This window comes from Hypomesus nipponensis, chromosome 14 (genome assembly GCF_054491055.1).
Source record: "Hypomesus nipponensis isolate SF chromosome 14, ASM5449105v1, whole genome shotgun sequence".
Taxonomy (NCBI): Eukaryota; Metazoa; Chordata; class Actinopteri; order Osmeriformes; family Osmeridae; genus Hypomesus; species Hypomesus nipponensis.
The window spans coordinates 6,353,692-6,366,101 of record NC_140374.1 but is presented as its reverse complement, the minus strand read 5'-3'; the positions used below and the strand labels follow the sequence as shown (position 1 = coordinate 6,366,101).

Sequence of the window (12,410 nt, the reverse complement as noted above, 5' to 3'; positions counted from 1 at the left end):
TGCTGTCAGTAGGGTGTGTGTGTGTGAGTTCGAGAGCCTCTGGCCTGGTCAGGACCCCTGCTCGGCTAGTCTAGTCTGGCTCTCGCTGCCCTGACGATGGAGGAGATGGGGGGGTGTCTATGTTTCCTATTGGAGAAATAATAGCCTACTGATGTGTTTCAGGCACAGACGAGCTGGGTTTCGTCTGTGTGTGTACACGTTTCCTACCCCCACGTGTGTGTGTGTGTGTGTGTGTGTGTGCGCGTGTCTGTGTGTGTTTTTGGCCTTGCGTGCGTGTTATTGGCCTTGTGTCTGTGTCTGAACAGTACTGACAGTAAGCCTTCTCTCCTGCTCTCCCCTGCCCAGAGCCCAGGCCCTTAATGAAGCGGAGGGTCAGCGGCGGTGTGCTGCTAATTGGCTGGCTTTGCCCGGGGCTCTGGCTGCCTGCGTTTGAAGCGTCCGGCGAGGGTCTGCTCGGCCGCGGCTCGCTCTGTTCCGCTCCAGCGGCAAACCCGCTCACAGCGCCTCCGTCCGCCTCTCCCTAGTGAGTAACGGCAACCCTCTCCTCTCTGTCTCCTTCCCTCTCTCTCTCTATGCCATGTATCCTTTCTCGACTCCCGCTCCCCCCCCCCCCCCCATCTACAGCCGTACGTAGTCCTGCCCCCCTCCCCCCCCCCCCTTCTCACCATCTTTCTCACTTTGACGGATCCTTTCACTTCCCAGTCATAACTGACGATTTTCTCCTCGTCACATCCGAAGCTACACTTTCACTTGGAACTCTCACGCGTTCTCATTTTTCAATTTTTGTGTTCTCTCTCTCTTTCTGGCTCTCCTGCTCTCTATATCGCTCTCTTTTCTTTTTCTTTCTCTTTTCTTTCTCATTTTTAGTCTTCCTCACACTTAAAGTGCCTTTCGTTCACCGCTGGACTCTCGCCACCCTCTCTCACACTATTCCTCCTCGCTCGCCACGCTGAGATTTGGGCAATTTCCACGGTACCCTGTTGGCCTGCGTCCAGGAAAAACCAACTTCCAGCCTCATTTCTTTCACGATGGGCTTGGCTCAGCCACACTGTTTAGGGGAGGGGGGGGGGGGTGGTGGCGGAGTAGGAGGGGGGGGGGTGGACAGAAGAGATAGGAGGTAGCCATAATTAGCTTACCTTCCTTTTTCTCCTCGTTAAGGCTTTTCTGGCCCCTATTGTTTAGCTGTCACTGCCAGAGTTAGAGAGTGGGGAGGCCAGCCTCAAGGGAGGGAGGTAGCGAGGGAGGAAGGTTGGGAGGGAGGGAGGTAGCGAGGGAGGAAGGTTGGGAGGGAGGGAGGGAGAGAGGGAGGGAGAGAGGGTAGGAGGGAGGGAGAGAGGGAGGGAGGGAGGTAGGGAGAGAGGGTGGGAGGGAGGGAGGGAGAGAGGGAGGAAGGTAGGAAGGTAGAGAGAGAGGGTGGGAGGGAAGCGGGCCACATTGCAGGGATAGATGTGCTGTCTCACCTGGGATATTTTCCCTCCCTGCTCTAGCCTGGGGCCCAACTGCATGACAACCATGATGTGATTCAGTTGGCAAAAAAGTACAAAAGGCTCTGAAAACTATTTTCGGACGTTTTTAAATGTTTTATTATTTCAGCTCATGCTTCTGTGACCCAAAAACATAAATAGGAAAACGTTACGGAATTTGACCGATTTTAAATGGCCCAACTAACCCAGCACTTATTGTTGATTGGCCATTTTGATTGACACGATAGCAGTGTGGCCCTGAGGGTGGGAGGTCAGCATAGGTCTAGTTCGAAAAAAAGCTCTAATTATATAACCGCTCTTGGCAGGACAGAAAGGTTAGCGTAAATTTTTAAATACGTTTTTGCTTCTCAGACCAATAAAAGTTCCAATTCTCAGGGATTAGATGTCTATATATAGACCCGTTCTCATTGAAAGAAGTTTCCTCTGTACATATAAATGTTATTTTATCCCAGACAGACAGCTGCCACAGTTACTATTTAGCTCTCGTTTATTCTGACTGCAAATGACTTTAGTTCCCACAAGTCACAGCGGCGCTGAAAGACAAATGTTGTCATTAACGTTGGTTGTGTTTGGGCGAGAGCCCACAGTCTCTCACCACCTCAGTTAACTTTCCCGCGGGTCTCGCTGTGAAATCTGTAAAGCCACAGAACCGACCCTTCCCCTCCCTCTGGCTCCGTAGCTAGGTCTTGGTCCACCTGCGGTGGGCTTAGCGACCAGACGGCAGCCCCTTCCCTAATGCTTCTCCTAATCAGGCTGTTTGTTTAGGTGAGATCCCCAGTGCTCCACTTTCTACAGCCATATTTCCCCTTCGCGGCCTGGGTAGTCTGGCTGTGTTACTTGCGTACGATGCATGGGTGTGTTGGAATGTAGGCTACCTCAGGTGGCTCCAGTCTGTGCTGCCTGTGGTGAATTATTAGAGGAGGAGGAGGAGTAGGAGGGGATATGGTGAAGAGTCGCTCGAGGTGCCAAAGCTACATTTGTGACCCAAAAACAGAACCATATTAACAATTTGTACTTTTTCTGTGTTTCTCTCTTGTTCAGCCCATCCTCCCCTCCCTGTGTTCCCAGATGATCATGGAAATGTCATGCTAATGACACGGGGCTTTGTTGTGCGGGCATGGATTAGGCAATGTCAATCATTTCCCCCATGGGGTGTGGCTTCTGCAGAGCCCCGGAGCAAAGAGGTGTTTGGGGATGAATGAATTTGGGTGCATGAGAGCGAATAATTGTATTTGTATTTTTCTGCCATCTATTGTTCTCCGAAGTGTTGAATCTGATGGGCGTTTAGCTTGTGGCTCCCATGGGGATAACCTTGGCCTCAGCTGTTGTGTCCACAAAGCAAGTGTGAGGGTATTTAGTCTAAATCAGCTTGATGGTGTGGCCCTTTCTTCGACACATTTCCGTGTGTTTGAGACTTGGCATTGGAAGTTGTCACCCCCACACTGAAGACTCTGTGATCCTGTGCGCAGAACGATATCACCCCCAGAGAAGAAGTTGTTTTAACGTTGACAAAGAGAAGAGGAAAAATTATGTAAAAGACGGTTATTTGAGCCGTCGTCTCCTCCTTAGTGCTTGATATTCGGAAGGGGAAGTCAAATGTTCTCGCCGTTTTTTCAAAAAGGATTGCATTTGTTTTGGGTTTAGCCCCCGGGACATGACACTTTTGAAGTCTGTTCAGGTTAATCGTGTGGAAAGAAGCTGTCCGACATCAAAAGTCCTCTTTATGATATCTCGAATGACTCACGGTACAAAATGCATCCCCGATGTTGAGTGAATTATTCATTGGTTACACGGAATCGTAGTGACGATGACCCATACTTTAATGTCAAGTATGGAAAGCACAGCTGCATGAATGTACCGTCAGTGACAAGTACACTGCTTGTATCCATGGATTAAACATTTATTGTAAAATTGGTTGCAAAAACACACTTCCAATTGGTGCATGTGTGTGTGTCAAAAAGGCGTGAAAATGTACGTGGCTGTGATTTATTTATAGTAGATAGCTGTTTCTGTTTTCCTTGCTCCAAGGCAATCTATGTATAATTAAATTTTGGGCATCAAATATTTAACAGTACCAAAGTTGGGTATTTCAAGCAGTCATCTAGACATGGTATTCAGAATGTGTAAAACAAGCAAACGTTACCGTCCCCCCCAGGCTACACCTGAGCTGTGATTGGCTGAACCGAGGCAGGAACATGCTTCTCTCAGGCCTTCTGGAGCTTACATATAGATTTTGCGCATCTTGCACTGTGAATGCCAAGTCCTTGGGGTACCCAAATCACAAAAAGCACCTTGTTCCTTCATTACCCACCCACCCTCACTCCATCCCTCCCTCCAACTCTCTTTCCATCCATCCACTCCCCTCCTTATCCCTCCCTCCATCCTTCCCTGCCTCCCACCGTCCGCCAACCTCACCATGGTACACCAACCCTCCAGTATTCCATCACCCCCTGTGAATATCCAAGCTGTCGAGCCTGACAGTGCCCTGTGTCTCATGCCAGGGCGTGGTTGGAACAGATCCGGCCTCCAGGCCACAAACACTCCTCCCCTCAAGCCCCTGCAAACATGAACTGCCCCGCGCACCTGTCATCTGAATGCTAAGCGCTCTGGACCGCCTCTCCGGATCTGTAGTATGGTTTTTACACCGTATCAGGTTTTTGTGTGAGCGCTCATCCTTTTGAAGTGTGGATAGTGTAAAGTTCTAATGTATGAGAAATGTTGGAGTAGGCAGAGCTTAATCAACAGGTACTTCACTCAGGGCAGAACTAACATGGCTCATCTTCCGGAAGTGTCACTTTTTCATGTGTATACAACCTGTATAGGTACTTCCTGTGCTGCATTAAAGGTACAGGACACAACATTTTCCCCTTTGTAGAAAAGGAGTAACTACCCTACTGAAATACGTACAAGTATAATAGAAAACACATCGGTATGCAGAACAACTTACCCTTTTGACTAACATTACTGTGCAATTAAAGTAACTCCAGTGCAATTACTACAGTAACAATGTATCAGAACTAGTGCATATAGTAATTTCAACAATGGTCACTGATTCAAAGTGCAAGTGAAACAATTGTATGTATCACAAGAATCACAGTATAGCATTACATTCTTTAGTAACAAAGTCTTGCAGCCAGGTAGGCTGACGAGTATCTCTCATGGGCTAGGCTCAGGTGATTCGTCAGGTGGTTTAGTGTCCTCGTGTGGAGGTGTGTGTGTAGTGATGGGAAAGCCAGTAAGGTGGGAGGCATTCCGGGTATTTCCATTACTCAGTCTGTATGTACCCTCACCAATCTTCTTGCTTATTGCCAGAGGATCACTGAACTTCCTGTGTCCTTTAGGAACATGTAATGGGTTTCTCACCCGCATAAGTGGTACCCATGTTAGGAAGATTGTAGAAGATTCTTTGTCCCTCCGTACCAAGGCAGTGTAGGAGAACAGCTCTTCTTCTGGCAACTGGCCAAGCATCTCCGGTCGCGTTGATAACGACCAGGTATCTTTGAAAGATTTGAATCCAAGTTTTAAATGGCACAGCAGGCTCACCGGGGCATGGGAGTAAAAGACTTGGGAAAGGCACATTTGCAGCCGTCATTTTCTTTCAAGTAAAATAAATCTTGTTGCCAATTTTGTAATCTTCAAATGTATGAGAAATGACGGAGTAGGCAGAGCTTAATCAACAGGTACTTTACTCAGGGCAGAACTAACATGGCATCTCCTGGAAGTGTCACTTTTTCATGTGTATACAACCTGTATAGGTACTTCCTGTGCTGCATTAAAGGTACAGGACACAACAGATGGCTTTAGAGCTCAAATTCCCACCTAAAATGGGTGGCACGTGTGAGGTTTTTGTTGTTTGTCAGTAGCTGTGAGCGAGACCTATGTTGAGAACCCATCTTCAGAATGACCATAACAAACGATGTTTAGGTGCGATTCTGGACGCGAGGATAAACTTCCGTGCCCAAAAAAACTGCAAAACGGGTGGAATGTCCGGGCTGGAGAGCTTTGTTGAAACAATGATATAGCTTCAGTGTATCTTAGGGACTCTGTTGCCTTGTAAGGATATGGCAATGCAGCTTGTGACATATTTCTCTGGGGCAACAAAGTGTTGCATTGGTTATCTTTCACATTATCACTGGGCCTGTGCTTCCAGAAAGGACACTAGCGCCTCGCGAACTAATCGGCCATCTGCACTCCGGGGGTTGAGAAATGTGGCCGTCAAGCTTTATGGGAACATAAGCTAAACAGGCCCAGCCTTGTCGGAGTGAGAGAGAGAAACGGAGAGAGGGAGAGACCTTGCTGAGCGAGAGACACCAGGCTAAGGCTCTCAAATAGTTTTATGTCTGTTCGAGAGACATACAAATCTCCCAGCGCCATGCCAAGTTCCTGCAGGATTCATTGGAGCAGAAACTGTCAAATTTTCAGCCTCTCCACCCACCCTTACCTCTCCTCAACCGTCACAGGACGCTATACTTGGCAGCTGTGTGATGGAAAGTGTGCAGAGATGGAAAGACATAGTTTTTTGGGGTGTTTTACATTGGCAGCAGAAGGGTCGATAACAATAAAACCAGTCATTTTAAAGATAAATGATTTAAATATTATGTTAAATATTATTTGAACATTGTGAAATCTCAGGCAGTGTTGAAATTGTTTGTCTCTTTCAACAAATACTGTGTTTAGAAATTGGCGGGAAAAAAAACACAGGAGAGGACAAGATAATGCATTTCCTGCTAGGAAACTACAGGAAGTAATTGCAAGCTGAACAGGAAGTAATGTCAAACCCCTATGGACCTCCTGTGCCCTCCATTTACAAATTGACCTTGTGAAGACAGACGCTGAGTCTGAAATGGCATACTACTGTTCTGCATAGTATGTCAGAAAATAGTTATTTTTTGTGTTTAGTCAGTTAGCTTGTGTGGATGACACAGTAAGAAAAAATAACAGAGTGATATCCTGTAGCACTTTGCAGAATTCAAGCCAGCAAGCTTTTATGGCTACAAGTATAATGGGTACAATATCTGACCAGCTGAGGGTCCGAATACGGTCCGAATAGTTAGAAAGCATGCCAGCATAACAGGACATTCTAAATTTGCATTTGATATGCAGTCAAAGTAGTTAGCATGCTAACTAGCGCTGCAGTCCCCACTCAGTTAACTAAAAGACCACAGAGGGTCCGCTCAATGCAGCTTCCAGCCTTATCACACTGCTGGGAGTCACGAGTCACTTTTTATTTGGATTTGAAGAGCTATATAAATAATGAAATGGAGCTAGTAATTGGCGGTTCTTGGTAATTAGGAGCAGCCTGTCAGCCAGCTAAGTCGTTGCTTCAGCCTGATAGGATGCAACGAGGACAGTAATTACTATTATCTGTGGGGGTTGTTGACACAACAATAATCCCATACTCAGTCCGGATAGTTTGGTTTTCGTTCACCACCTCCAGTTTTTAAGATATTTCCTCAAAGCTTTATCTTAGCTAGCATTTATGCTCAAATCCCGTTGTCTCCTCACCAGACGTCAAACCCTGGGCTTACAGTTTTCTGCTTGGCTACTTTGAGAAGAGCGTCCATATTTTCATTAGTCAAACAGTTTGACTCTTTCCCTGCTAGCAGTGTGACGCCCAACCATAAACAGCATTATCAACCATCTCAGTGGGTTTTCTAATACCCCTGTAATCCTGTCATTTCATTCATGGATACCTCCAGGGTTAGGGTGGGCCCGCGGCATATCTGCCTGCTTGTCTCTGCTCCTCTGTGTGAGAGATTGGATTCTCTCTCGTTTCCCCCGACCACACACAGATACACAAAACACGCACGCGATGACACTCGCGCGCATACAAAACACACCCCACACACACACACACACACTCACAAACAGACGTGCTGTTGTGTTAAATCGACAGGATGGACAGGGGTTTGGACTGTATAGAATCGGAGGTGCATATAAAACTGTAGGACAGTATATAGGGCGACATACGTTCATTCCCAGCTATGAGGGTAATCATCCCTCACACCTGGAACCCTGAAATCCTTCCTGCATGGGACCTAACTAGTACTATCCATCTCCCGGGCCACGGATGGTGACCATTAACCTGGAAAGCAGAGTGTTTGTAGGAACCCTGTACCTAACAGCCTCTCTGCTCTCCGAGATAAAGTGAAGATCATACACGTGAAATAGCGTTGATAGAGACGGCCGGGGAAGGAAAATGAGGTGTGTAGACAGGTGGCGTTGAAACGGGGACGCCTGCCGTCTCCTGCACACCTCTAGTCTCTGTTTCCCGCGTTGTGTAAATTGTACTGTCCCTGAATTAAACATCAGCGTTGGCAGCGCACCGCCCCGGGCGTGATGGACATTCAAACATATTGGCGGCCCCGGAAAATGACTTTTTAAGTAGGCTATTTATGGCAGCAAGATATTGTGCTCATTTTATTATAATAAAACATCCATTAGGTTCTGAGTGAATGACACAGGGGAGCAGGCGACGGCTCAAGGTAATAATGACTCGTAGTCTAGTCTTCAACCAGCCAAGAAACGGCCTCGCTCCTGAATATTAGTTTCCTTTGTAGCGAGAGAGAGAGAGAGAGAGAAAGGCAGAGAGCGCAGATACACACACGATACGGTTCACGGGGACTAATAAAGAAATATATCTGTTTTTATTGTGCTTCTATGACAGAGTGCTGTTTTAGGGCTAGTAAAAGGAGCTGAAACACGGCATAAAATCATATTATGGGCCATTAGAGTGGGTCCGGGCTAAGCGTTGTCAGCGGTAACCGGGGCCTGGGGGGCAGGGGCGGCCGGAGGGGGGAGGGGTGTGGTTGGAGGGAAGGAGGAGGGGCGTGGGCGAGTTCTACCTCTGATCTCCTCTTTGGCTGCTCACTAATTGAATTGTCTGACATCACTGCTGCCACTCGTCCCTCGGTTGCCAGGGGAACGGAAGTAGCGGTCGCCTGTCGCTTTGGCTGAAAGGGAAATGATGAGGTGCAGTGATGGCTTTTAATATGGCTACGTGGGTGTCTTGACTGCATGAGGAGGAGTGATGGAGGGTGGTCTGTTGAGAAAGTCACAATGGCTTGCTCCATAACTAGGTCCATAACCAGGTCTATAACTAGGTCCAGACTATAACAAACGGTCCTCTGACATCCTAAACAAACTTTCTTGGTTCGAGTTTGTCCAGAAAAAATCCCCCCCGCCCCTCTCTTCTGTGAAGCAGTTGTGGTCCATAGCCTTGGCACGTGATGGAGGACGCGTCAGGGTTGGCCGTCTCCTGACCCCAAGTCCCGGTGTATGTCTCTGCAGTCCTGAGCTCCAGAGACCTGACCCTCTCCTCCACAGGCCTACCCTCAGTGGACATCATCAAGGCTGGGGGCTGACGCAGGAAGGTCCTGCCCCAGTCCAATGGAGCCTTCAAAGTGGGCCCCCGGGGATACCCCTCCACTCGGCAGGGGGGCAGCGGGCATACCAAAGCCGCTCAGGAATGTCCTCTGGGGTCACTTTTTGCCTCCTTGACCCCCCCGCCCTCTCCCCCCCCCCCCCATTCTTCTTTTCCCTTCCTTCCTCCACCCCCTGACTTCCCCTCCAACCCACCCACCCACCTTCCTCCTCCTCCACCCTTTACAGTCCTGTTTGAAAAGAAGGGTTTGCTTTGTGTGCAGGGGTGCACTTTTTTTTACGCTGCCCAAAGCAGCCAAAGGGGGGGGGGGGGGGGGGGGTTAAGCGAGAAATACGAAACAGCCAGACATGGAATCCAAGGCATCCTGAGTAAAACCAGATGTGTGTCCGGTCCACTCTCCTCACTCAGTCTCCCCAAAACACACACCTCAACCCACCCCCCATACCACCCAGCCATCTGCAGGCAGTCTGCCCCTCATAACAAAGTTATGCCAGATGAGATAAGAACGCAGATAGCACATAGAGTCCCTGGCCCGAGAGACCCCATGGCGGGCATGTTTATATTGTGCGGCCCTCCCTTTCCTGGATGAGGATGCAGGGCTGGTGCGTTTCTGCAGGGCCTCCCCGATTGGCCGGGACTGCAGAGAGCGTGGAGACATCACGTCACTCCTCAGAGCCTCTGATCTGCCCTTCAGCCCTGGGCTTGCTGCTCTTCTTGCTTTTTGGTTCATTTACTCTTTCCTCCATAAGCTGCTTTTTGGAAAGTGAAATATGGTTGTTAACCTTTCCAGCTGTTGTGGGGGCATCAGGGTTTTATAGTTGCATGACTGCATGACCCTGGTGTGACGAGGGATGAGTGGTTGGAGAGCTGGAAGCGACACAACTTTTAAAAGCTTGGTAATGTGAAAATCGGGCGCTGCCTTAGTGGTATACTGTTTTAGCACTTCCATCCAAGGGAGTGGTGTTAGTTGGCTAGGCAAGTGTGTGCGTGTGTGTGTGTGTGTGTTTGCGTGTGTACATGTATATCACGCAGAAGCAATCAGCAGAGAAAATGGTGAGCTGTTGCTTTGAAGTCCCTGCAGAGTTTTGCTATTCTCAAATACCAAAGTCAGGATAGCAGGCCCTTACTCTCTCTCACACTCACACACACACACACATACAAAAACACCTACGCCTCCTTTCACTATCTCTCATATGCACACACACTACACACTCCCTTACTCTCTCTCTCTCTCTCTCTCTCTCTCTCTCTCTCTCTCTCTCTCTCTCTCTCTCTCTCTCTCTCTCTCTCTCTCTCTCTCTCTCTCTCTCTCTCTCTCTCTCTCTCTCTCTCTCTCTCTCTCTCTCTCTCTCTCTCTCTCTCTCTCTCTCTCTCTCTCTCTCTCTCTCTCTCTCTCTCTCTCTCTCTCTCTCTCTCTCTCTCTCTCTCTCTCTCTCTCTCTCTCTCTCTCTCTCTCTCTCTCTCTCTCTCTCTCTCTCTCATGCACCCAAACACACGCCCACGCTTACTCTCTCACACACACTCACTTACTCTCTCTCTCACACACACACACACAGAGAGACATCCTTGCCGAGTGCAGAACAAGTGTCCATTAACATAGAGCAGGAGCGCGGGCTGCCACAGGGCACACCCTGCCTCGCCACCCTAGCTCCGCTCGCTGGTCCTGCCTGAAAGCCTGAGAGAGCCTGTGCTGTCATCCTCAAACCTGTGTAATTGCATTTTTTTCTCTCCCCATGCAGAGTCTAATGTAAGATATGGTGAAATGTACGATTTCTCTCTGTCTCTCTCACACATTTTCTTCTCTCGCTCTCGAACTCTCTGTTCCTCCCTCCCCAACCTACCTCCTCCCTTTTCTCAGTTCTTTCATGTTCTAATCTGGAGTGTGGAGAGGAAATTAATTGGGTCACAGTTTAACAGTGATCTGGAGGGGGCTCCTATGGTTCAGCCGGCTGTGTGTGTTTCAGAGGGGAGGCAGCCTCACTCTCACCCTGCAGCCTCATTCTCTCACCCTGCAGCCTCATTCTCTCACCCTGCAGCCTCATTCTCTCACCCTGCAGCCTCATTCTCTCACCCTGCAGCCTTACTCTCTCACCCTGCATCTCTCTCTCTCTCAACCTGTCGCTCGGCAAACGAGAAGCGCCAGCCTGCGAGTCTGTTCCCCAGAATCCCGGAGCTCGGCCCTCACACGCTGACGCACGGCGCGGAAAAGCACACACCACGCCCCACTGCCAATCACATAGTTTTTTTTACAAATCGACCCCCATGCGGTGCCTCAGACCGTAGAGGGGTGATGCGTTCTCCTAGCGGTTCATGCGTCTGTGTAAGCCAGAGGAACAAGCAAGCACAGGGTGGGCTTGCCTCTGAGTTATCACTAGACGGCCTAGCGGTTAGCTTCTGGCTTCAGAAGTGGTTTGTTCCAATGGCAGCCCTGTTCCAGACCCAACCAAATAGCTCTACAGTGTGCCCTTGAAGCTCGGTAGATTGCTATCCGGTGTCTACGCCACTTGGTTGAAATCAAGTGCTTGAGAAGGAGCGAGTAAACCGCTTGACATAGTTCAAATGGAAAAATGTCCTTGTTGTGTGGCGGGCCAGGCTTGTGAATGAATGTGCTTCTGTTGAAGGGGGGAAGATGTAGAAGGAGTACTTTTCTCTCTGCGGTTCTGTGTGCTAGAGCTCTCTCTGCCTTCGTCTTCTCCAGCCTTCTATCTGTTCTCAAGACCGGGCTAGACCAGGCCAGGCCAGGCTAGGCTGATTTATAGCCCACCAGGGTAATGAGTCGGAACTGAGATTTGTGTCTATGGTGCTGTGACCGCGCTTGTGCAGGCTCATTGGGCCTCTCTCTTCTCCTTTGCCTCTCTCCCTCTACCTCTGTCTCTCTGCCCCCCCCCCTTTCTTCTCCTCTGTTCCATCTCTTCATCTGACTGACCGACTGCCCTGACCAGGCTCTCAGCGTCTCTGCCCTCCGCTCCCCATCCATCTTCATCCCTCCATCCCTCCTCTCTCCCTTCCTTTCCCGCCAGATGGATGGCTAGACGGGGGGGCACAGGGGCGCAGACTCACCTCCAGACGAGGCCAAAGCCTTGACTCACCTCCTTCAATCCCTCAGGCGTCGCTGCTGCCTTCCCGACGACCCCCCCCCCCACACACACACACACACACACCCTCACAAACCCGGCGCCTTGCCTGTTGGCCCCACTCGGCAGGCAGGGGACCTGTGTGTGTGTGTGTGTGGAACTGTGTTAATTAGCACAGGCGTCTGGAGACCCGGGCATGTTATCTCCACCAACACCTCCCCCCCACCCCACACCCCAAACTTCTCTCTCTCGATCTCTCGATCTCTCTATCTCTCTCTCTCACTGCTCCCTTTCCAGTATTTTCTCTTTTTCTTTTAACTCTTTCTCTGTATCCCACTTTGTCTCTCGCACTTTCTGCCTTCCGCTCTCTCCTGCTCACTCTAGCTCTTCCCACTCCTCTCTCTCTCTCTCTCTCTCTCTCTCTCTCTCTCTCTCTCTCTCTCTCTTTCGCTCTCCCCGGACTCTGGA

The 12,410-nt window shown here is 49.5% G+C and overlaps 1 protein-coding gene across 1 annotated transcript in view; it reads left to right on the top strand.

The window, feature by feature from the left end:
- The window catches only part of plxnb2b (plexin b2b), an 87,418-nt gene that overhangs the window by 22,874 nt on the left and 52,134 nt on the right, over window positions 1–12,410 (top strand). The window contains exon 2 of the mRNA XM_084672118.1: window positions 346–523. The gene's annotated coding sequence lies outside the window, so the exon portion shown is untranslated. The remainder of the gene's footprint in view (window positions 1–345; window positions 524–12,410) is intronic.